This window comes from Anguilla rostrata, chromosome 4, assembly GCF_018555375.3.
Source record: "Anguilla rostrata isolate EN2019 chromosome 4, ASM1855537v3, whole genome shotgun sequence".
Taxonomy (NCBI): Eukaryota; Metazoa; Chordata; class Actinopteri; order Anguilliformes; family Anguillidae; genus Anguilla; species Anguilla rostrata.
The window spans coordinates 57,228,451-57,256,416 of record NC_057936.1 but is presented as its reverse complement, the minus strand read 5'-3'; positions in this window follow the sequence as shown (position 1 = coordinate 57,256,416).

Genomic DNA, 27,966 nt, shown 5'->3' with positions numbered 1-27,966 from the left:
GTTGCAACAGACATATTTTAAGCATTATCACAAAAAACACGAGAGCCCTCCATCTTGAGCCCACACACATCTACCGAGGGCTTCAGATCTGTAATACATGAACTAATTAATCTCTGCTACATATAACTTGTTAGGAGGCAAAAAGTGGAGAAGGTTGTAAAAATTGGCAAAGCATTTAGCCTCCCTAAGACCTCCATTAGGTCCAGTGTAACAAAATGGGGAAAATGGCACAACCAAGATCAGGCCATCCTTGCAAACTGGATGAGAAGGGAAAGTCAGAGAAATCACTAAGCCACCAACTACAACACTTACAGAGATGCGGAGCTCACTGGCAGAAAATGGATAAGCTGTCCAGAGATCAACAATCGCTTCAGAGATTTGGCCTATATGAGAGAGTGGCACTTCTGAGAAAGGCTATTAAATCATGCTTGGAGTTTGCCAGAAGCCATGTGATAGACCTGGAAATGATGAGACTAATGTTGAACTTTTTGATCTGAAACTAAAGTGCTGCGTTTGACACAAACCACCATAAAGCATATGAGTGACAGCATCATGCGGCACGATTGCTTTTCTAGGAAACTTCGTGTCAACAAGGACAAGATGGTTTGAGCCAAATCAGGCAAATCCTCGGGGAGAATGTGTTTCAATCCAGAAAAGATTTGCAAGTAGGGTAAAGATTCATGCTGCAACAGGACAATGACCCTGAGCACATGGCAAGAATTACAATGGAACAGCTTAAAAACAAGAAAGTCAGTATTATGGAATTGCCCAGAAAAAGCCCAGACTTAAATCCCATTGAAAATATGTGGCTTGACCTGCAAATTGCTATCCACTAATGTTCTTTATTGGCAGAGTTGGAGAAAATTTGTACGGAAGAATGGACAAAAAAAAATTCCAAAATCAAAACATGCAAAGCTCATACAGACATACAGAAAAAGAGTGTAATAGCTGCAAAGGCCTATCTATAAAATACTGACTCTAGGCATGAATACTTTTGTGAACGAGAAATGCCTATATATATAGTGTACATTGTAAAAATATTCAAAAGTTACTTCATCAACAGGCTGTATAGGATACATTGCAAATATATATATATATATATATATAATTTTATATTGGTGACCTACATTATGGAGTAGTATAACTCACAAAAGAAAAGAAAATAAATAAAAAAAGTTTGTTGTTGCTGTGCATGTATTCCAGTCCTTCACCACCAAGGCATTGATGAAACCTCTATTTCAAGCTACATGTCAAACATTTTTTTTTTCTTTCTTTGTGTCAGTCATCTTAGTTATTCATTCAGCTATCACTTATTCAGTCACATAGGAAAGGGGAAAATTTGGTCCATTGACACCATGCTGGACTTAATGTAGTCCATTAGGCAATGCACACCGTCCTACAAAGCTTTTTGGCAGGGAACACTGGTGCTTCTGATCTGGAAAATTCAGGAGCACACAGCAAAATGGAGAAGCACAAACAACATATGCAATTTCTGTTTATTTCTTCTTCTTTTTTTTCTTATGACAGGAACCCGTTCAAAATAATAAAACAATTGTCGTTTTTAAAATACTGTATGCTGTGCTGAAGTTATCAGTGCATGACAGGGGGTTCCAAAACTTTTTCATCCAGTCTCTAAAATAGATTTTCTCCTTGTGTACCAGTGAATGTTTCTTTTCCATATGGGTTGTTCAGCCCTGTATTTCACAGGAAGAAAATTTAAATGTTCTTATTTTCTGGTAACATCAGGCAACAAGTTCTAAAAGATTTGACATGTGCGCACATCATCTCAGAGAGTACATTTTTGGTCATGCCTCATTAATATAGATGCGTTTGATTTTATGCACACAACAGAACAAGCTCATATTTATTTTGTGGATCATAGTACCATGGACAATTCTGTGTAAAAAGTCCCTGCAAAGATTTGAATATCCAAAGAGATGAGCACTGCACATGTTTAAATCTGCTCTCACACCAGTGCCCCTGAATTCAAAGTGTAATTAACCTTTTACATTTTGTTTAAAGTACGAGCAAAGCCTTTTGTTCACATCGCACTCTGATGCAGAAATAAATTAAAATATCCACAAATAACACTAAAACAATGCTGAACAAAAAGAGACTTATTTCCCCAAATCTTTAATATCTCCATTACACTGTCCAAAGCTTAATGCAATGGTGTACATTCCATTTATATCTACCCAACTTTAAATTTAACTAAGTGATACTCTCCGACAGAATATCTTGTTCCCCAACAGAGTTCTGCATGGCGCATGATGGTAGAGAAAAATCGTTGTGTATCTCAGCTGTTAAGTAAATGTTATTTTCTTGCTTATCCCACATTTGTTAAAATGCACATCATTTTTGGTGATATATGTTTTCAGGTGGAATATTTGCACAAACTAATGTCTCTGTTAAACCATAAATGAAACCAACCCCCCTACATTTCAACAGCTATCTCCCCCTCGCCAGCACCCACGACAAAGCTGTTTCTTTATGAACCGGTTTATTGTAAACATTATTTTGTGTAGTCGAGAGATAAGTTGCAAGATGTAGGAAATAAATGAAATCCATAAGTAAGCAATGTACGGATAGGGTAAAATAACAAAAATGTGTATTGATGCTGTTTGTCCACGTTTCAGTTCTTCCACACTTACTCTAACAGCATCAGTTTGTTGCCTTATAATTAGCATCTAACATATACTTATTCATATGCCCATGCTGATTACCAAGCAATTGCTAAAATGATTGCCTACAGGGACACCTGGATGATAACTGGAGAAATTCAGCACGGCAGCCCAGATGGAAAAGGGCTTCAGTTCAACAGCAGACCCTAAGTATAATATTTAATCTATTTGCAGCAGTGTCCGTAAATCCATATACCATCACCCTTGACACATTAATGTAATAATTAGCACATGAAGTACATTGTACATTTGAGTCGTTGGATGGATTGTACCAAGTACAAGTGTTCAAATGGTTTGTTCCTTTATTTAAACGTGTGTTTCTACCACACACCTTCATTAATAATTAAACTTGAGATGCATAAAATTACAACTTACTCAAAAGTTTTAACTAGTTACACAAATACTTATGTTTGGGAATCCACATGTTTGATGATCTACCAGAGCTGTTATGACGCAACTAAACCACCATGTTATATCACTTATCTAAGTCACCAAACGTACCAACACATAGACAGATAATTTATTCCAGGCCTTTGTACTGTAAAAGAAACCTGTTGGTCTTAAAATAAGATGAAACAAATCTGGTTAGTGTTACCATAGATGGTTTTGTCTGGTTTCGATATACATCTTTCATTGAGCATGGCATGAGAATGATACCTTTGTATACACATGAGTGTTCGGTCCTTCCTGATTGAGTCAATGATTAATGTTTTTTTTTCTTCTCCACTTAACTGGTAAATCTGGCTTCAATTTTCACTACAGAGACAGTGAATTCATAATGGTTTAAATCTGAAGGCACTCCCTACATGTCATTTTTATAGGTTAAATCCATGACAAATGCACATTTATTAGAGCTGCAGAAACCACTAGTGTAAGCTTTGTGAAATTTAGTAGTTAACATATGAAAAATTTATTGGCCATTGGATGCTGAGAAGAATTCTTACTGAGCTTTGAGAAAAATATATGGAATATTTCACTGTGAGCATTCTGAAACCATGAGCACATATTTACAAACTGACAAACTCCCTGTCTGTACATTGTCCAATCCCTAATATATCTGAGACACATTCTGCTTTTCTTGAATCCTGGGTGAGCCTGAATAATCAGAAATAAAATAATAGGAAAAAAAATCACTACAGAAGCTTTTTACTAGGTGTGGCACAGTGTAGTGAATCAGTGTTGTGAAACAGTTTGCCCATTTTGTATTAATCTATCTTTAATCTGATTCTGAGTTGGATTAACTGTTTAATTTTCCCTGATCTCCCATCCCTGGGCTACACTTGTTCCCATCTTCTCTCAGCATCAATTTGCAAAGTGAATACTTGCAATTGACCGGGATGACCTGAATATATAGGTTAACACAGTTTGGGTGCCTCTGAATAATTTCTTCCTCTCACTGCTGTAATTCCTTGCAGTCCACAGAAAGAAGCTTCGAAAAATTGTTACCATGATTGAATACATTGCTTGGATCTCATTCAGCCAATATTATATATATGTATATATATATTATATATATTATGAACTTGGGACTATTGGTCTTCAGTAATAATAATAAGAAGAATAATAAGAATAAGAAGTAGTAAACTGCTATAATAACAATAATAATGATAATAATAATAGCTTAAATGCACACACAAGAGCAGTGCCTTAACAGGTTGAGCCACTCAGGCTCTTTATGGAGCTCCATCATATTTGTATGCAGTGCAGTGAAGTGTTTGTACACATAATTTAGCCGACAAAATTGGCTAAATAATATTGGGCCTCAATTACCATTCATGTGTATGTTCAAATCTGATTGTAAAGTGTGCATACAACAATTCTTATGCAAATTTACGTATTTATCTAAATAAATGTGGGTACACGGTATGATGAAATCTCATGACAGCTCTTGACCTTTTGTATCCTTTTTTTCCAGTGGCGAGGCAGTGACATTGCATGCAGTGAACAGCGAGGGAAAAGTTGTGTGGCCCAATAAATGAAGAAATAACTTTTGTTGGGAGCACTGTGGAGTCACCAGGTGAAAAATAAAAAGATGCTCTTCGGAAGATCTAAATTATGTGAGCTTAAAAATTAGACTTAAATGAGTCTAGCTGATCATGAAAAGGGCAAAATTGCATCCAAGTCATTCTATTTGTGAAAATATTAAGAACCTTTCATGCATCTGGGCAATACTATGAACTGTACTTGACCTACATTTTGCAGCTCTATTCAAGTTTATACGCTCAAATGTATGCCCATTGTTCAGATTATGCTCATGTTTCAAAAATGTGTACCAGGAAAATATTCCCCACACCATTACCCCATCCATTACACCATTTCGGTGATCACGTGCCCACTCTAGCCTGATCATTCTGTTTAGCTGACAGAAGTAGAACTCGATGGTCTTCTGCTGTTGTAGCCAATCTGCTTCACAATTTGACATATTGTGCGTTCAGAGATGCTCTTCTGCTCACCACCGTTGTAAACAGCTGTCATTTGAGCATTCGTGGCCATTCTGTTAGCTTAAACAAGTCTGCCCAATTCTCTTATGCACTCTCTCATTAACAATGTATTTTTGTCTACAGAACTGCCACTCAATGGATGTTCTTTTGATTGTCGCACCATTCCCTGTAAACTCTGGGAAAGCTGGCAAGCTGGAGCCACTGCATCTGCAACCAACAATCATACCTCGGCCGAAGTTGCCATGTTTGGTAAAACAACCAAAACCTCTTCACTATTTCGGCATGCATATTTTAGCCGGCAGCCAAATGATTCTCTGTTTGGAAAAACAGACTATTTTCATTAACAAGCTGGTGTACGTAATAAAGTGAACAGTGAGTGATACATACTGAGCCAAAAAATAACAAGTGTCATTGTATACACACACTCACACCTTCATATATCAGTTGAGTATGGCATATATGGGTTTGAGTCATGCAGCAAACAGTCTCCACAAGTGAATAATGTTAGGGAAATAAAAATGAATTTTCAAAGTTGGCTGACCTTGAACGCACATATTTACAGTTCTTTTACAGTACAGTCCATCGTAAGGAAGTGTACATCCATAAAGCGGACCTGAAACATATTATGGGTAGAACACAGCATAATTGTTGGAGTCTGGACTGACACATTGCATGATCTTCAAAATCAGTGAAACACTGTGTGTCACCCTTCATGTTTCAGGACTCAGGAAATATTTTAGAGCCATACAGTTCTAGTCTCTCATATTGCCCTATAAGGATAGCAGACCAATAACTCCAGAAAAGCAAAAATAACCAATTGTTTATATCAAGCTGGCCAGCTATTTTTTCCGCTCATTGTGTGTCTGCTGTTTGATGTGGGAGGTGTCTGCGGATGGATCAAATAAAGCCTCTTACTCTCGCCGCAGCTCAATAAATTCCTCATCTTCTGCTTCTGCCCAGCATATATTTTTGGTTTACTGCTCAAGTCTTACTTTGTGTTTCTCATTTCTTGCTCACACCCCTTTATTTTTGCTATATTTCAACAGGAAAATCTGACATCTAACAGAAAAAAAAAACATTCTTGTTGCATGGTTTCATTATCTGTTGCCAGTTTCTCACTGCTCTTGAAATTCAATTCTGAACTGGAATCGGTGAAAATTGTGTGAACGTTTGCTTGGTAGATGCTATGATTCCAGCCTGCATGCACCAATTTTCACCAATCATCGTGGAAAAAATGTATTCATATTATATGTCAATCTCAACCGAATGCCCACTGTTGCTTTCTCAAGAATTAACAGTTTGTACTTGTGCCAAATCACACAAAAATGCCTTGACATGCCAGCAAAACCCCTTCTGAGATTTCCACTTCTGAACAATTATGCAGTTTATCAGCCTCAAAAAATGGAATTGGGGGACGCGCACAGAAAGTTACAATGGGTATTTCTTGGGTTGATAAACTAGAGGGCCCTAAAATTTCTGTTACCATGAGGCAGAGAGCCTTGCCAAGGTGTGCTCATCTACATTCCTGTGACATGCAGCAGAAGAGCAGGAGTGGCCAGACTTGCCATAAATGTTTTCTTTCTTCCCCAGGCAAGTGCACAGTTCAAAGGAGATGGCTTGGATCCAAGTTGTGAAATTGGAACAAAGGAATTTCTGAGCTCAGAGAGCCAGGGAGGGTCTTCCTTGCCCGAACAACAATACCAATGAGAGAACATGTTTGAGTGGAGGGTTATGGGGTGGGCGAGTTCACTGTCAACACCTTCGGTTATCCAAAGCTTTGGTAGGTAGGCACATTATGTTGTTTAAATGAGTTTGTTCTGAAAGAACTAGGACCGTGCAGGGTTAGAATTCCACTTCTTGACTCAAGGAGCATTGACAGCAATGTAAAATGCATACGTGTTTCACAGGTTAAGCAGGCCTACATATTTAAAAATGCTTACCCTATTTTCCCCCAATTTGGAATGCCCAATGTGTGTGCTTGTGCTCATAACTACAACCGTGATGTTAAGCTAGAGCTTCCTTTTACTCCACAATTCACCAACAGGGATCACACACACAGAGTTAGAGGACACATAGCTTCACATGTAGCTTGTGCGCGCAGAATGTGGCTGAGACGCAGATGTCCTGCTAACTAAAGTCTTTCCCCAGGCAATTCTGTGCCAATTATGTACTACCCCGCAGAGCCACCAGCCACGTCTAGCACTGGCTTGGTCTTTATTTAATACCAGTCCATGAACCATGGGCCATCCACACTAGAGTACTGTATTAACAGGATGGACCACCCAGCTGCCCCAAATATTTAGTTTGTTATTAAAACTGAACTAATACTAATGGCAATCGTTTTTTAAATGTAAAACTATTGTATTGTCTAATAAATACTTCTCTAAAAATGACAGCGAAGCAAATGTTGCTCTATTGTTTCAAAAGAGTGAGACATTTTTATGCAATGTATGTCTAAAACAGAAGTATTACCAATATTGATATATTTAAAGAATCCATTTAAAATTATCTGGAATTAGGTTTGTCAGCTGGAAATATGAAGTCAGATGGTATAATGGTATAATACCAAACATAACACTTCAATGACACATTTGAGTTTCTCTTTAGGATCTATGTTGCAGATGAAATGTATTGAAACATTTATTCTAGGCCTTTGAAAAATTTGAACAAGTGAAGATTGTCTTTTAGTCATAGTTTTAATATCAGTTTAGGAACTAAATAATAATAATAATAATAATAATAATAATAATAATAATAATAAACAAGTAAATACATAAATGTGTGTTGAGATTTAGCTGTTGGTATTTGTTCATACTTTAATCCTAAATCCATAATAACCTATTGATTATTAATCAAATTAAGGGAAACACAGAAACACACTCATTCTAATATACCATATCCTTTAAAACGAAAAACACATTTGCTTAGCTGGTTGATACTGCTGCTGTTGTAATATGTTTGCTGCGGTTATTTCTGTGTGTTACCCCTTGGTTGCCCCGACACATTCTAAATAACTTCTGATAACTTTATATCTTTGAATTATTATTGTTTATATTTTTGTGGTAAACATAAATGCAATGAGGGTTATACAGAACCAAGCCCTTAAGTAAATGATGTATCTTAGTTTAGCTGTCTTAGTTTGAATGCATTCCTCATGTAACCAGATCCTCTTGAGTTCTAACAAGAATGTATCCTGTTTTGGAATCAGAAGCAGCAGTATAAAACTTCTGGCTTGTTTTGGTACTTTGTGGTTTACATAACTACAGCATAGGGAAATAATCGTCGTACTACAATTAGATGCGCCCTGTGTCCTAGGAAAAATTATCATACAAAAACCTAAAATGGAAAACTTGCAACACATCAATATAGAATGTACACAGAATTAAAATTCAAGATTCCGAGCAATGCTAAACATTTTTGTTGAAACAAATAATTTGTTAAAGCCTACTATGTCTATAAACCCAAGTTCTTCATAAGCCTGCAAACTGTATCATACACATATTCATAAAAATGTCTCTCACAAATAACAATCAATAATAACCTTAGTAAAAATAATAATAATAAATTGTTGGTTGGCTGGGTACCTGTAGCATGTGATGACAGCCCTTGAATTTATTGTTCGTATAGCAAGGAAGACATTCCTATTCGATTCTATAGAAAAGCTGGTCACTAGGTGAATACAAAATATCACATCACTGAAAAAACTGAACAATCATGGGGGCATGTCCTTGGTGACAGAAACTGTAATTAATGATCTTTTCCATTTTCACAGGAGAGAATGGGGATGTGACATAAACATTATTAATGGTTTCTGCCTCCTTGGTACAGATAAAGAAGTGTATTGGTGGCAAGTCTCATATAATGGATGACTTCCAAAGACAGCCTTGGGATGTGTTGAAAAATTAAGCAAATCAGTCCAAAAAAAAAAAAAGAAAGAAAGAAAGAAAAAAACAATAAAAAATGTTTCATTACAGCAAAAACATTTGCATTGTGAGTCTTTTGCTTTGCTTTTTACCATCTGCCTGTCAGACAATGTGCCAAAGTCATCCTTCTTAGAAACTGTCAATAGCAAGTGACCTCATGCTTAGCCTTCCAGAACATTGTATTGGTAGCAAGCCTCAGGCTGTTCTCATAAATAAAATGCTAAACTGAAACTGACTGAAAATAAAATAGTGTAACAGGTGTGTGAAATTACACAAACTATTGTGTTGCATTTAATGCAGTTTTCTGTTATTTTGCATACAAGTAATAAACTATCATCACAGATCTAATAAATTTAAAAGGGCATATCAAATATCCATTGGAAGTTTTTTTTTTTTTTTTTCTTTTCTATTACAGTTTATTAGAACACTTTCAGAATCCTATCCAGTAAGCAACTCAGTTAGCAACACTATTGGCATAACATGACTCTTAGTGGTTACTGTGACGTATGTAATGTGTTTTTATGAAGTTGCCTTGAGCATGACATTTATTTTATTTATTTTATTTGGCCACATGCCAGTCATCTCAACCTAGATGTTCTGTACATGCCAACATCACCTTTTAACACTGGCGTTCGTGTGTGTAATATCCTTGTGCATTTTCAAATCCCCTTCCTTAATGACAAGCCTTGGCTTAAATAAATGGCCCACACGTGTGTGTGTTTGTGTGTGTGTGTGTTTGTTTGATTTGTGCATTTTCAATTTCAATTCAGAAGCATTAGTAAGTGTTATGCAGACATTTTTGGCTGGTGAAACAAGCATTTCATGATTATTTGATTTTACTTTCTTTTCTTGGTTTAAATAATTCATCTTTGTATGTTACATAAAGCCTGTTGTGACCCAGTCTTATTCATGAAATTAGCTAATTCTTCTTTTTGCCCTTGTGTTCTTTGGCTATGCTTAAGAGTCATCACTGAAAGCAAATATGTCCATTCCCAGGATAAACATGCATGTTTTCTTTTCAATTTCCAAATGCCTCTTAAAATACTTCCAAATGATACTTAAAAAAGTAAACTAGCAGTTTACTCAGATTGTTCCAAGCAGTTGCATTAAAGGTTGAATTGAAATTCACATGGAGACCTTCTAGACATTTTGAAGCTTCATCCCCAACAGCATTTAGGTGCATCACCAATTGAGCAGCATTTACACATGACAAAACAGCTATATAATGAATGATGGCTATTATCTCACTGCTTGGCAAAAAAACAATGGATGGAGCTTAAGGCCTAGCAAATGACTGATATCCTATAGACAGTGTCTGCCACACAAATCGGTACAAACGGTAATACAGTAAGCTTCCTGGCTTAATGACTCCTAAAATGGCCCCATGATTTCTTGCAATGACATCTTCAATTTAATGATTGTACTTGTAAGTTAAGATATATTTTTTTAGAGTCACACAAGGAACAGACTTTTGTTTCAGATATCAGAATGCAGTTGAATATTTGAAGCAAATAGATGAAAAAAGGCTGAAATATATATGCATTTTTTTTTTAAATCTCTCATTTTACAAAATGAAACCAAGTATAACCTATATTACATAAAGATGCGTACAAGTGTACATCATGACACCGGGAGAGGCATTAAAGTAGCCAAAGGTACAGTCCAAATGCACTGTCTTAAGGAAATGATGAAAGATAACAAGACACTGCACAGTTATCATGCAGTTCATTGTATCTCCAGGGAACCAGTAAGGAAAAAGAATGAGCTTTCACAACAGAAGAAAGAAATGGAAGCCTCCCAGTAGATGCTGACCTCTGGGGATAAGAGGGAATATATAAAGGAACGAAAGATTGAATATTTACAAACCAACACAATAATAAATTTAGCATATTATCAATGTCATCTCTTGTCTGTGTACATAAATGTATTCCCTCTGCAGACCTTTTCCCAAAAGGACCTATACAGTACTTCAAGGCATCGTGCGGATACATATTTCCTGCGTCACCGTGAAATATTGTATTTGAATTAATTAAGATTTCCACTATGCAATATCCTAGATTACAGAAACCACATTGTGGACATTCATGTTAAAAAGAGGGCGACCCAGCTGCAATGCTGATTAAAAGAAGGGAATGTGATATTAGTATCAAGTGTTCCAAATCCACTTACTGGCTTAGAAAAAGAAAAAGAAAAACACATAACACATAATTTTAGTAAACTTCCTTTCCCACGTATTAGAGTGAATGTCTTGTTCGTCAAGCAGCTGTGTTCATGCATACCCTCCATTGATTTCTTCTTTGCCCATATTATCTAGGCAATTTCTTTTTTTTCCCCTTTACACTGCCTTATTGGGAATATGCTAATTACATCCGTCATGATTACTGATTTTCTTTGAATCTTTATTCCACTGTGGGCAGAGCAATCACAGAGGTAGAACAGGAGATTTACTGCAAGCCTATGCCTTCTCTCACCATCTGCCAGACTTGATTTAATTTGAATAATAACTGAAGATTTAGATTCAAAGACCACTTTGGTTTACTAACATGTTTATGCAGATCGAGGAAATACAGTAACAAGAAGTGCACGAATAGGCTTTTTCACAGCGTGCTTTAACCTGTCTCTGGAGCAGGGCACCCTGCTTTTATGAGCTTAGCAGGGGGCTCCGGCAATAACCGTTAGCTCTTACGCTAGAATATTTCAGGCTTGCTGTGAGGGGACCAGATTTTATTCTGACAAACTGTAGATTAAACAAAAGATAGGAAATCCTGTTTTGAAGATGAGCCTTCCATTAGACTTGGAACTTTGATTTTTTTTTTTTCCCCTTGTGCAGATAAATGCTTTTCAACACAGCAGTCACATCTTAAAGCAAATTACATTCTCTACCTCAATCACCAATCCATCACAGATAAGAATTAAAGTATTAATATAAGATGTGATATTATATATGTATTATATATATATATATATATATATATATATATATATATATTATTTTATGTGCTCATATCTTTTCACAGACTCGACAAGACGTGAGCAAATCTATTTGAAATGAATCCACCATTGTTACAGTAACACTTTGAAAGGCAGTGCATGTTGGAAAGCTCTGTCAAGATGTACATTGCAGTGCCCTTTAAAGTTAGAGGGAGTAAGTTAGGCAAAGAACATGATGCAAGTTCAAGCTCAGCTGGACATAAACTAAACTTGACCACAAAATAGCTACTTAGTCCAATAAGAATAATCAAAGTTAATAATGATTATAATTAAAGGTAATAATAATACGATAGCCAGTGAGGGAATACTACCTGAGATTATTGCAAGCTCATCACTGATGCAAAATGGGAGCATTGACCCCTTTGCGCAGATTCCAAATCTGGCCAATCCTCACCCATTTAGGGGGTGTTATATTTAAGGCTGTATAACTCCAGATATGAGCATCACAGACACTTTGTTTAAATGAAGCAAGACACTTGTACCATTATATTAGATTATTTCTACCTAAATTATGAATATGAAGTGTCACAATTGCAAATATTATATAGCATATACATTTCCCCCTTCATGTTGGCTTCAGATGAAACATTGATATCAGTCATAGTCATGCTAAGTACTTTGTTGCATATCCTTTGCGTGCAATGACTACTTGAATCTGTCTTCAGCTCCCGTTTGTTTTGGGGGCGAGTTGCCTTATGTTTTCTCTTCAGCATATGGAATGCATTTTCAATTGGATTCAGATCAGGTGAATGACTTGGCCAGTCAAGAATATTCCAGTATTTGTCTTTGAAAAACTCATGTGTTGCTTTAGGAGCATGTTTGGGAAGAATTTTTGGTGTAGGCTGAAGTGCCGTCCTGTGAGGTTGGAGGCATTTGGTTGAACTTGAGCATATAAGATGCTTCAGTGCACTTCAGAATCCATAATGCTGATGCTATTATCAGTGAAATCATCAATGAAGACTAGTGAGCCAGTACCCGAGGCAGCCATGCATACCCAAACCATAACGCCCGTACCATGTTTCTCAGATACAGAGGGATGCTTTGGATCTCGGCCTCCGCACTTTGCTCTTGCTTTCACTCATCTGTCAACTTTTCCCTCAAGATCTTTTTCCAGAACTCTGCAGGCTCTTTGCAAACTGCATTTGACCATTCTGTTTTAGTGGCTAAATAGTCTTGCAACAGCCGATTTTTGGTAAGCCTATGGTTTGGCTTATGTCTCTGGTGAGTGTTTTTATTTTTTATTTCTTAGCCTCATAATGGCTTCCTTCACATTCATCGGCTCAACTCTGGTCCTCATGTTGACAAATGACAGACTCCAAAAGCACTCCAAAGTCTAGAATCAAGACTAGACAGTGGAAGGTGTCTTATACCTACACTGAGGAAGCAATTGAACAGACCTGACTAATTAGAAACACCTGTGAGGTCATTTGTCCCAAACATTATAAAAAATATCCTGAAATAAAAGCTGAGGATGTGCATTTTAATCACATGTGAATTGATTGGTTATGGAGCTCACTGTATTATCAGCTTGAATGATATGTAGCTTTGTATTCTCAAGCCTATAATGAGGGCTTGGCTAAGACAGCTAATTTCAGATGGTGGAGGGGTGGGGTTCTTGCCATTCATGATTTCTAATAAGGCAGTTTTATAAACATGAATCAGGTGGCCATTTATGTATTATTTAAATAGATAAGACATCTTAAAACTTTCTTTATCTGTTCAATTTCCAAGGTTTTAAAGAAATTATCTCTTAGACGTATTTGCAAAGAACCATTAATTGCATTTTTATCACGATGCTTGCAACTTCAACAGGCTTATTTCTTCACTCAGTGTTCCAACTTTCTTGTTAATAGTGGGGACTACAGGGTGATGATGCTGATGAGGTCACATTGTACTGCACCTGGAAGTCTCCTAATTGGCAGCTAGTTATCTCATGATATATATCATTACCCATGATATTGCACCTCATCTTCCAGAAGAGAGATGAAGGTCCCATCTGAATAGGAACTGTCTTAGAAAGACACTGAGGAAAGAAACGAGGCAATGTTTTCAAGGACATTGTTTTCTGGGTATTCAGTAGCCAAGATGAAAATAAAATACTATTCCATTTTATTGTTAAATTGTTATTTTTCATAGGTTATTTAATATAACATTAGCAACTGGGGCTTGGAAATAAAATGCTCTGTGTATGGCTTCAGATGGAAGTAAAACATATGTGGAAATAAAAATCCAGGTCCAGGATTTCAATCAGCAAAGGCTACAGATTCTTAAAAAATGCACTATCCATAGTCGGAGAAACATATTGCACATTTTAGCTGAATGTGTTCAGTGCTGAAACGAACATGATCCTAAAGGTGCAGTGTGGTAGACTAGGCTCAAGCAAAGTCTCCCCACTCATTACCATTACTTGCATTTCAAACTTGCATCTTTCCAGGTCTCACTAGACACCTGTATCTTGTCACAAGCTCACAGGAGTAGTCTACTATCAGTGGTTTTCATTCAGATTCTAGGATATTTATAGTATTTTATTGCTTTGTTAGTATAGCTTGCGTGTAAGGGATAATCCCCAACAAGGTGGCCAGCTATCAGGAAATAATGACCACTACGGAGGTCGAGAAGGGGTTGCCTCCACAAAGGTCATTATTTCCCAATAGCTGACCACCTCAGAGGGGATTATTCCACTTATTACACTGCTAATCACCTTACACAATGGTTACCAACAATGATTACATACTAGTTACTTTAACTTTTATTGTTTTTATCGTCTTATTCTGCTGAAATCAAAATATTCTTCTGTCGCCATTTGACTATATTGTTTTAGCGATGTCAAACAAAACTCTGGTTCATAGTTCTATTTGGAACATTGTTAAGGAAAAACCCTTGGTTGTTAATTCTATGATTCTATGAAAATAATTATTCTGTCAGGAAAAAAAAATGTTGCTTCTTGTTTTTATCCCATACAATTAGCACCAATTTTGGTTATTTTTGTCATTAAATCATTTTTAAAAATTGCCATAACTCAATCAAATTTCTCTCCCTCTATCTTACTTTTTGAAATGGTTTGTTCACAGTGTAGACATTGTGTCTTTCTTGTCCCTTTCAACTGGGATAGAATGCAAACTAATGTTATCTTTATGCTAGGTTCACAGTTACTCACGTTACCTAGTTAACATTAAAATGCAGTTGGGTTTTAGGTCAAAATGGTCTCACAGTATGCTTGCCTAATTCAGGCTAACAGGGTATTGGAGTGAAATAGTTAGGGTTAGGGTTAGGGTTAGGTATTAGGGATATTTTAGTAGTAATGGACTCTCTGTATTATGTATCTGTAGGCTGTAAAATGGAATGTCCTTACGTGAATGGCATAACACTAACTGGAATAGTCGTACACAGAACCGCTGTATCGATAATCGAAAGATGACACTTTTTAAAAAATGTTTTACTCTGCCTCTGTATTTCTGGCTCACTGTCACTCTCCTGACACTGTCAGTGTCATCAACATTCATTTTCTCCCTGGCATCTGATTCAGCCTCACACCTCTTGTAACATCGCTAACACTAGGTCAGTTTTCACATCAGTAGTGTAAATCTCACTGAATTACTATATAGCTAGCATAAGTCACACAGTAATAATTATTTGATTTACTGAGCAACACAAGCACATATGATGGCAGATTTCTTGATTTTCTTATGGTGACAATGGTCAAATTCACAGCTGCGGCACGTCTTTCTGTTGAGTGATATGAACCGTTCTAAATCAGAGTGGTCAGTTACCCATAGCAACAGTCACTATACAGAAATATTTGACTGCAGAATGTCTGAAGTGACCAATCACAATCAAGCATTCAAACTCATTTACTTGTCTCTATTGCAGCAAAGTTAGGCAGTGGCACAAAAAGATAGCCTTCATTTGCTTGGTAGTGTGGAACATTCGCTAGTGATTGCTAGCAGGCTGCAGCTTACTGGTGCAATGGAGCCATGCATTGTCCATCTGCTTTGTGTTTAGACCCCTCCCTCTAGTGCTGCAAAGCACTTACAGAACAGTGAATTCATTGTTTCATCTTGTTCATGTGCCATTTTACAGCAGAACACCAAAACAACAAGGGTTGTTCTGTTTATAATTATTTTGTATGTATTATTTTTAATTATTTAATTTATGTATTCAGTTCCGATAACAACTATGACTTTTGCGGCTTGGCTTCAGTGGAAACAGTGGCTTATGGATCAGGATCTCTGCAATGACATGGTCGGCTCAGGCCCACTAAGAAGCAAATTTTCACAGCATGTTCTAACAAAAACTAGATAAAATTTCACTTTTTGATGACCAGTGAGACACAGGTACAGCCTGACTAATCCTTTAGTTTTTCCCCAAATACCCAGAGCTTGTAAAACAACTGTGAAAGGGTTATTTAGCTGACACAAATCAAGTCACCATTTCTACTTATATGTTGGTGAGTTCAGCTCAAGTGGAGTTTTAACCCCTATTAGCATTTTGAGCCAGACCACCAAGCAAGATGACAGCTGATACCTCACATGGGCAGTCTGCATTCCTCAGGGTGCAGGGAGGCAAACGGGGGTTTATCTCATGATGGAGAATTACAACTGATAGCATCACATTCATTCAGATAGCACATACATAGCAACCATTTTCACATGAAGAAACTGGTTTAAATGGAATAATGCTTGAAATTTACAAAGATGTTTTTCCTTGTCGTCCCCTCTCTGGAAGCCTGGGGAGTCCTTGCACTCCACCCAGTCCTGGGATTGGGCCCATGATGGAGATGACACAGGGATAGAGCAGCAGTGATGTCATCCATTTTTTGATTGCTCTTGAGACCATGCTAGAGTGAAAGCATCCGCAGCTCCACCAAAGGAACCCTATAAACCTATGCCGTGCAGGAGGGGGAAAACAAGCTGGTCCACCTGAAAATCCTGTCTGATGTTATGTTCCCATTTCAACAGGTTCTGGAAAGACTACAGCAAAGGAGTCCTTCAAGCTCTGCAGGGCAAGAGACTCCAGAGCCATATTCCCTTCAGAATGCAAAAATTCTGTAAAAAATTGTTTAAAAGTGAAATTCTGAGCACTTAACATTTGCATGTAGTAAAGTAAAAAGCAGTTATTTTCACTGCTGAAGAACCAACTGCAAGTCTAATACACTTATTTTTATAATCTGAGATATGGATGGATTTTGCAAGTAAGGCGTGCTCAATACTCATTTAATTTAGCTTAGCTGACTTTACACTTCTAACCTTTTGTTTTTTTTAGACATTTATAGACATTTGACAATATAAAAAAAAAAGTTTTGCACTGTCTAAAAAAGTGAACAAATTCATGAAGTCAAGTAGGAACTTAATGTAAAAAATAAAGTGCAACTGCTCATATCTTGACTAGAACTAAGAAGTATGAGTATATTACCCAAGTGTGAGCATTGCTTCACTGGCTACCAAATAAGTATAGGATAGATTTTAAAGTTTCACTTCTGCATGGACTTGCACGATGCAAATCTTTAAAACTTGCTTGTACCCTATAAGCCCACAAGGTCACTTTTTTCTCAAGTGGCAGGCTACTTAGCAGTTCCAAGAATATCTAAGAACTTGAAAGTTGGTGGAGCTTTCTCCTACAGAGTCCCCCTACACCCTCCCAAAATTTATAATGGAGTCTGATACAAGCTCAATATAAATTCTGATTTTATAACACAGTTTAATAATCAGGTTTATAATCAGTTATAGTTTGGAGAGAGAGCAGGAGATGCCTGCAGCCATAGAGTATTTTGGGGTGGCATCCTTTCCTTACTGTCACCTATTAACACCTGTGACCTCAGTCTTTCTAGGCTGGTTCTTGACAAGTGGATAGGACTGTGTCCCTCTCATGACTGCACAGGTTCTCAATCTCTATTTCATGCAGCAATAGAAAACACCTGGCAGGGTCACTTGCTTTGTAATTTCCACTTTCGCTGAATCCTGAGAATGCTATTGCCCTACCGCTGTTGTCCGCCCTCCCCACCGTTGCCTCACCCACCATCCCATGTGAATTGTTACATATAAACAATCACCATCCTCAATGAACAAACAATTAATTATATTTCCAAGAATGTTGGAAAACCTAATATCAATAAATGCATCAATGCAGCACCCCACATGGGATGTAAAATCCATGGAAACTATATAAGTCTTGTTTTTTTAGTTCCATCAGACACCTACAGACACTCCGTCCTGCAGACAGATAATTAGAATAGCAGACTGCTGTGAGATTTATTTGAAGCTTGTCTCTAAATGCTGGATAAATGTGATTTCTGGAATACAAGACACACTTCTGAGCGGGTGTTTAAAACTTTTAAAATCGCTTCTAAAATGTACTGTACAATAAAAAAATAACCAGAACACTTGTGTAAAAATGTCATTGCTTTACAATTATTAATACATATTTATAATTCTTTCCAGGGTTACATAAGTCTGCATACTTACAGTAACAGCCTTTGTAAACACTACCTGCTTTATTCATGTTTATGTATGAAATTGTTCATGTTAAAATTGGTGATGTTTTACCAACTAGGATTGTTTGTTCTTAGTCCCCAGGATATCAAAGGGAGCCTTATCAGGCCCCTCAATCCATTCCAATAGGAGTGACAATGGCCAAGAATGTACACCAGCTAGATTTGTGAACAAGCCCCCTGCATATCCCAATTAGCTCAGTGAAAAGAAAATCTCCTGTTGGAGAGTGGAAGGTGTCATATTCTCTGTGCCAGCTCGGTAGAACACATCCGAAAGCAACAAGGTGCTAATTACTGGATGATGAGCAGGACCTGACCATGAAAACATGTCAACTGGCCTCCTTTCAATACTCACCTTCACAGATTGTAGCCTTACCTTCCCATGCTTGCAGGAGGTAGTTCACAAGAGGTTTTAATAACAAGTTATTGTATATGTTTTATGCTGTGTGAAATAGACTTAATATTCATGGCTATGGATAACTTATGAGAATTGTGCCTCATCTGACCTGTGTTCATGTCATTGCTTTGGAATGCCGCGTGTGTAATTTGTGTTAGGTAAGATGACAAAAAAAAAAAAACAACAAACACACACACAGGTGTAGAATCTAACCTGATTTTTTTTTAATACTGAGCCTGCCGAATATTAAAGTAAAATTATTTTAAACTTGAAGTAGCTACATAAGAAGTCTGCATAGAGTTATTCTGTAAACAGTATGACCAATGTGACCAATACAAGCAGAGCTAGCTAACAACAAAACAAATTTCTAGCTACAGCGCAAATCTTTTAAACTTTTGGCTGACTCAATGAAGTTTTATTCTCGGAAGGTTTCCTCCCAAATCCCGGATACACTTTCCAGTCCCTAATGAGTTTCATACCCTTAAAATGACTTTGCCTTTCTTGTCTTGCCGGATCACAATACCACATAATCTACAAGCTTTATTGAAACTGCCAAGCAAGGTTTAAGACTAGTCTTTTTCCGGCAAAACCTTACTCACACACAGGGACATCACAGCAGGGGAATAGTGGAACTGGCACTGGCTACCCAGGGCCCCTGGGTGGAGGGGGCCTGTAATTATTTTTGAACATTTTCAAGAGATGGGAAGGAAGCCCGCAGAGACTGCATTTGCACAAGGCCCCAAACTCTGTGGAATGTCCCAGCTCATACAGGCCAGCTTGCAGTGACTGGGATACTCCTGATTTATGAACTCTGATAGATGAAACTTGCACAATCTTTTTAAGTCATTGTTTGCCTTCAGAAGGGAATTGCGAATATATTTTTATACATGCAATAATACATTTGAATATTTGAGGAGGCATTCAAGATATTCTAAAAAATAACTTGTGTACTTGAAAATATATATTACTTTTTAATGGAGAAATGTAAGTGATGTGCTTTGAAATCATTAATGTGTGTACAAAAATGCTGAAAGCAATGTCAGAACAGCCATTTGTTGTCACAAATAATGACAAATCTAGAAGGCTTACATGCTGGATCTCCATATATAAAAATATAATTTCATGCATAATGGATTCACACAGTCATTGCATTTGACATGCTGAATTACAAGAAAGCCATTTGAAATCCAAGGCTAGGTTTTAGGTTGGCTATGATCTAAGTTTAAGAATTAAATTTAACAAAAAGGAACAGACACAAAAACAAAAGTTGCCTGCGAAAGTGCCTAGGAAAGTGATCTATACAGGAACACTGGAATTAACCATACACTTGAATTATGATAGCGCACAGGTCACATTGTGGGGTATTCTCTTGTTCAAATCTATTTGAAATTCATAAAATGGGAAGTCCAATCATTGCTTGCTCTATCTGCCTATGAGGAACAATCATTTGTTCAGAATAGTTCAGTGTTGTGCTCTCAGAAGGCTCAGCTTTTAAGCCACCCACCATGAGAACAGACAGGCTCTATTGTCACAAGTTTAATTCTCAACTATGTTATTAGTGGATTTATGACTAATGGTTCATAGTAGTGACAGGGCAAAATTAGCATTAGGTTGGCCAGGTTTCCTAGGGTTACCCTTATACCAATGTACCAATATTTAATTACACTAAATATTGTGCCAGTCCCCCATGGGATACCAGCTGTTATCAGTTAACGATACCCGTCTCCTCCTAACAACGCTCTCTCTCCTGGGGAACTGTATGCCCATTAAGGTGTAAAATAGTCACCTGATTGCAGCTGAGTAAATCTCGCAAGGAGCATTTAACTCCAGAGGCAAAAGCAGAGAATCCAAATGTATGTACATGCCCTGACAGTTTGGACAACTGTTAGGTATTTCAGTAATACTATGTTTTTGGTTGTAAGGCATGTATGAGGGTAGCAATTCTGTCTTCTAATGTGAAACAATTCACATATTCTCTGTTGTTTTTATGTCTATAGCAAAGATTAACAAAGCTCATGCATTTATTTTCAGTGTTGAGTGAATACAAAATAAAGTTAAAAATTCTGGTGAGAAAAAAATTACATCAATTTAGAAAACTGCAAAGCTATCTGTTGTGAAGGGGATGCACACAACATGACACCAACTGCTATAAAGTATCCAGGATTTAAGTTTTAAGCAACCATTTTAATGGCTTATTATTGGTGTGAGTGTAACTTTAGAAGAAATGTTACAAGAAGCAAACAGTATGTCAGGAGTTTAAAAAAAAAAAAAAGTGAAAAATGGATTTAGTTAAGTGCAGGAAGTATTATGTTTAGCTTGGGGCAAGGTGCTCTCCTGAATTATTGCAGTCGATTAACCACAGTTCCAGGCTGACACTACATGGCGTATTTGTTTACAGAGAAGGAAATAAAATTATTCCTTTTAACTGCCTCAATTATTATCTTTTATTCCATACCCGTAAGTATAAATGATATGCTCCATGAATTTATACTATGCTTTGAACAGGAAAAAATCCCAAAAAAGAAAAGTTGTTCCTATATGTTTGGGCTACCTCAAGCATGGCACTGGAAAACTGGTTTTGATTATGAATTCACAAACGACTTTATTTTATATGGAGGTGCTGATATAATTAGCTTCCATCCACTAAATGTGTGTGCAATCTTTCTTAGGTTTCAGAGACTTCAGAAACACAATATTGTTTCCATTCTCAGAAAACTGAAGTTGATTGAACTTTTTATTCAATAGAGCACTTCTTTTTCAACCACCATCCGTCTTGCCATTTCTCAGTTTCAGATGACGAACAGTTTACAGAACAGGCATATATTTACTTTCATTTCAAAAGAAAGATGGATCTGCGTTATATTTAAGAATGCAAGCTCCTTTTTCATTTCTTTTTAGTTCATACTGTTGTGATATATACTCTCCCAGTTTAATTTTAACTTCACACACCATGTGTCATAAAGCCTTAAAGTATTTTCAAATGTGAAAAATCCTGGTAATTTTATACCCAGGATTTTATTTGGGACATGAATGGGGCATAAAGGGTAAAGTTTAATCAGAAATCAAACAACAATGCATACAGAGTATTTTCCTCCCATCTTTTATTCCTGTGTTAACGTCTGTGTCTCACGATAACAGTGTTTGCCTTTCGTCTGCTGTGGAGACATACCTGTTGAGGTAATCCGAGCCTTAAAACAAAGCTCTGGCTGGATATCCTGTTTAGGGGAGTATTTGGTTGTAATCCAGGGTAAAATCTCTTGTGCCCCCACCCCCTCCCTGCATATTCAGCGAAGCAGTCATGAGAAAACAGAAGAGGTGACTGATTATACTGCCCTCCAGAGGAAAAACTATATCAGGAAAAAAAAAAAAATCACTTTAGCTCAGGAAAAAAGTATTTTCTGCCACTCCTTTTTTATTTCTTGCTTTTGAATTTCAAATGCAAATGCATGTAAGATAATTACTTTTTCCCCAAACAGTTTCTTATTTTTTAAGATTTAAACAAATCGTCTCAACAACTTCCTAACTGTAGCTTCTTATGCGTGGGAGGTTTGGGAAACCACCGACTGAGACATTTGTTGTTCTCCTTCAGTTAAAAAAAAAAAAAAAAAACTGCATTAAATCCCTGTCTGTGATTAGCCATGCCATACGAGTGAGGTCATGCCGTACACAAATCAGATTTTCCCATCTCCAGATTGGGCTATCAGATATCCGCCATTGACACTGAGCACCACACTAATTCACTGCACAGTAACATGGAACAGCTTGATGGGAAACATATCAAATTGACCACGGTGAGGAATGCCGTTCAGCTGAGACCATTAGAGGAGCTTTGCAAACTCCTACCTGGGTCAGAGAGCATTATTGGAAAAAATCACTGCAACATGTTTTTTAAAAATGAGTTCTGGGAAATCTGTCTTGTCTGTCACATGTGATCCCAGAGTTCATTGGATGACACAGTCCAATTATGAATACCATAACCAGAAAGGAAATTTTGCTCTGAATTGCTGTGGCATTTTGAGGATGGAACAGTAATTATTACTTTCTGCTCAAAACACTGCACACAAGCTAATGCATTTCTGAAAATAACAATGCGCCACCACAGCTTAAAAAAGGAAATTTAATATCAGAATATATATATATATATATATATATATATATATATATATATATATTTATATATATATATATATATATATATATATATATATGCACATCTATAACGATGATTTAAATGCACCTCTGTTTGGGGTAGCCACACATTACCAAGTCCTTCACTACTGCACAATGGATTGCTACTCCCCATTGTTTTCCTTCAGGACACAATCTATTTTAATCCTAGGGCTTGTCCTTTTGTCATTCTCATTTCTGATATTTCAGGTTGTGGCTGCAGAGGGTACTCAGTGATTTTGGTAAATAAGTAAATTCTTTCCCTCACTGCTCACTTACAGTATACACACATGAAAAAACAGGATTTTTTTTTTTTTTTTGAAAAACTTTTTTTGTGAAACTCATAACATTCCATCCGAAGCAGAATGAAATGCAAGAAACCTAAACCTTGAAATAAATGTCACACAATAGAGTAGTCTAGCAGTCAAATCTTTGAGAGAGGGAATTAGTGATATGTTGTGTGTCGCAGAAATGACAGGAGCTTTTCAGCACTGCACATGTCCCTGTATTCCTCGCCCGCCCAACGCAGCCGAATCCGAGTAAATTCGACTCAGAATGACTGTCAGTGCTGTCAGTGCTACTCTTCTTAGGACCTTGTTTCATTAAAACTTTTTTTCCTTGCACGGAGTTTCTTGTCTCAATAACAATGACATTGACGGGGTAACAAAAATGTCTGCACCTGTGCCGTTATCACTTTTTTGGCCCAATGTAAACGGAAAATGTAAAATGCAAGCAGGGCCGATGCATTTTTAAACATTGAGCAATTATATGAATTATAACAATCGGTAGTCAATTGTCAAGAAAGACCATATAGCTTCATCCCTTTACAGTTAGAGGACACAAAAAATAAACAAAACATTGCATATGATGATTTTAAATAATACAGATTTTCTCAAATGAAATAAATACATTTTCTTACAAATGATTTCTACATATTGTGTCCCCCCACCATACAATATCACAGCTAGCCTGGCAGTGATATAACCAGTGTACTTCTTTGTCACTTGAAGTCATATTGCACTCTGCAATGAATGCTCCATGCAGGCACAGCAATTGCATATGGTCACGGTAATCAACAATGCATTGCAGAGGTGCTTTGATGGGTTCATGTGAGGCAAGTATGGTGGCCACATGCTATACACATTGTAAAACCTTATATCTCTTTAAGGCGATACATGTTCATGCATAAATGTGAGGACATTATTGTTCACACATATAATGTGATGCGGGGGAAGAACGCAATGGCTCCATATTGCTGTGCAGTCAGTGAGAGCTTATTAACAGTGATCTCCATACACTGTTAGCCTGTGCTGTATATTTACAGCAGAATTTAAACAGCGTTATTCTGTATTCACATTTATACTGGCTAATGCTGTAAATGACACCATTTAGCCAGTGCTGTTTATTTACAGCAAACGTTTAACAGCACTATACAGTATTTATATTTTACAGAAAAATGCTGTAAAATACAATTAATGCCCGTCTGGATACAAGCATTTACTATAAATAGCTGAGCTTCTTGGGAGGCGAAAAAGGACTAGATGTGGACAATAGCATAATACTGAAATATAGATGTTTTTTTGTTTTTTTTTTGAAAGGGGCTATTTTCCACAGAGTTAATCATGTATTATTGTGTCAAGAAAGAAGCATCAAACAAACTGGTGATGTATACTTGTAGTGCAGAAATTAGTAGCCTATTAGATTAAGTTGTGGCTTCGATGGTGGCAACATATACCCTGGACAAGACATCAACTAGCTACTACAGCCTCGGTAGCCATCAAATTCACATGCATTTCTTCTATTCTGTATAACCCTCCCCTTGTTAAAGTTTAAACTGCACTGATGGCACAGTTTCAGAAACTAATGCACTCCCTCATATTTCAAGCAGATGTATGTATTGTTTTAATCCTGATTTTAGACAAAATGATATAAAACAAATGTATTCCCCATCATTATAGAACACTTAATTTTTTTTTTTTATATATTTACCAATATACCACTGCAAGGTAATCAACTGATTTTTATTTTTTGTCTGATGTTTTTTTTTTTTTTTTTAGATTGCTTCCACTCCACAAAAAAACATGTGAAAATAAAAGAACATAATAAAAGCAGTAAAACCAAAGAGTAAACATATTAAATAAAGAACAATTAAGAAAGCTATTTGAACACATTTTTTTTTTTTTTAAAAAAAGGGTCTTTAGCTGTTGCTTAAAATTATGTACAGTAGTACACGCACTATGTCCATTTTGAACTGTATTCAACTAAGATAATGTTATTTGTAATGTGATGTTTTGTCCCTTGACTGTTAAAGGTTTATTGTGATGAAATGCAATATTGCACATGTTCAAATGAAACTACAAGTTCAACTACAGTGATGCTTCTGTGCCATCAAATACAAGAGAAGACAAGTAAATGAACAATATATGGGGGTGGATTTGCTTGTAGTAAATTCCTGAAAACTCAAATAAATACAGTAATAGGCTGCACTCACTTACTGAAAAATACTGTGAATATTGATATACTGTAAATATACAGTATCATGCTGCTGAATCTGCTACTGGTATTATGACTGTATTTTCAATAATAGGACAATACTGTGGCTTATTACTGTTCAAATGTTGGTAAATATACAGAATAAAGTTTGTTACACTGCTTTTAGTGTGATACTGTCAATACAGAAAAAAAGTTCTGGAGTGTACATATTGTATTGCAACACATACCATCATACTTTTTCCAAAGTGGACCACTGGTGCTCAGTAATCCAACGTGGATAGTGCATTTCCCCTGCATCCATGGCAGGGCTGCCATAATATTGATAAGTGATCTTTAAACAAATTAGATATTTTGTATCTTTGAATTTTGTGACTCCAATTGGAGTTTGAAATTAACAACTATTTATAAAAATGATTTACAGCTGCTTATATAGTACACGTGGGCATAAGTGTTAAACATTATAATAGTCTAATGTATCTGTCATTTGGACGTAGTATCAAATCACTTTCTCCTTAAAATGATTCTTGTGTTACGTACACAATGTCGCGATTTCACAGATCTTCTCTTTGCTATTTCACAGCATGAAAAAGATTACTCAGTGTAGTGTGTACCACCCAGGGGAACAATAAACCTGAAAACCGGAAATAACATGTTATGTCCTTGGCCTACAACATTGCAAAACTCCCAACATCAAGCCAAGAAAAAGATAATCAATAGCAGATCCCCTAATTGAGAAATATTTATTAATTGTATTCAAAATGAAGTGAGCCATTAACCTTGAACTTTAATTCCTTGTCTCTCACTGGGATTTATATGATTCCCGATTGGGAACGTTTTTCAATAAAATGTTCATGCTGTTAAAATAAAAAAGCAAAAGAGACAATAAACAAATGACAGTTTGTGATGGAATGGATACAGTGAACATAGAAAATGTTGGTGAGAAGAAAATGGGAGAAACTTTACACAGACAAAAACAGAAATAATGTCTCTGTTCGAAAAAAGGGAATGCGGATTTCTCTGCATTTCGACATAAGGAAGGCCACAATGACTGATTAAAAAAAGAAAAAAAACTGACAGAGAACACACACTTTGCATCTAGTGCCAAAAACTGAAGGGCAAGCTAAACGACACACTCCTGGAAAACTGCATTATTGGATAAATTGCTTGTCAAACGCCCGCTACCTGGCTGAAGTAACATAGCGTATGCAGAGAAGGAATCTCACACGTTCCACTGCCCACGCCTTGTTAGTGCCCCAGAACCAAGCTGTAAATGGCGTATGGCGAGCCGTCACACAGGTAAAGTCATATTTTCGTCATCGATTTTGATGCGCCTGACCCCGTTTAGTAATTTGGCGACTTGCCGTGTGCCAGAGTTGGAGGGGAGTCACTGTCGGGGGAGTGTCAGTGATGCTACATCAGCATAAACAAAGAATTACAACCAGAGCTGGGTAAAATAAATGATTTAACTTACTATCCATACTTTCCCTTTAGGTGCACATTTTAAAATACTCCTGTAGGTAGATCACTGAGATTTTTCTAAAAAAAGAAAAAAAGAAAAAAGAAAATCACTAGCCAAAAATGCTCAATCAATCAAAGTGATAATTGAGTTCTGAACATTGGTAAAAGAAAATAATAATATATGCGTCTTTCTAAATCTGCAGGTCTATTGGTGTATTTCAAATAATTGTTTGACCCACGTTATTTTCATGTAGTTAAAATGTTTTACTCTGCAGTGGGATTTTAAAAGGGAATGGAAATTCAGAGGCTTCTTTATCTTAATGTTTCATAAATTGACAGATAGAGAGAGAGTTAGTGATGGAGGGGTAACACAGCAGTCAAAGCACTCAAAACACTAACACCTCAACCGTCTATCAACCAGTCTTTTCTTAGACCTTTGTATCATTCATATATTCTTTCATTAAAAACCACTTGAGAAGCTCATAGATGAAAGCTTAGCTTAGAACCACATTTAGCTTATTTTAAACATGTAAATAACTTTTGATGTATTATTCTTGTAAAAAGTTAAACACAATACGCATAATAATATTTTCATGGCAAAGGTTTATAATGGGAAAATAAGTCTTTGTGCATTATACATTCACACCCACATCATTTCTAGAGCCAATATTACTTAAGATTATGAGCAGATTTGTCGTTGAATGAAGTGATGACTGTAGCAATGAGTCATGATTACATGCTACAATACACAGTGAAAAGACACCGTCATTATACTTCCCATTTTTCACTAATTCACTGTCATTTTCTGGTAGGCATACCACAGCCTTTCCAGCAGTTTATCATCATTAAACAACATCAACAAGTGTTTTGGTTTTTTACTATGTTGCTTTTTTTACTAAAGGAAGTTAATTATTTTACAAAAAAAATA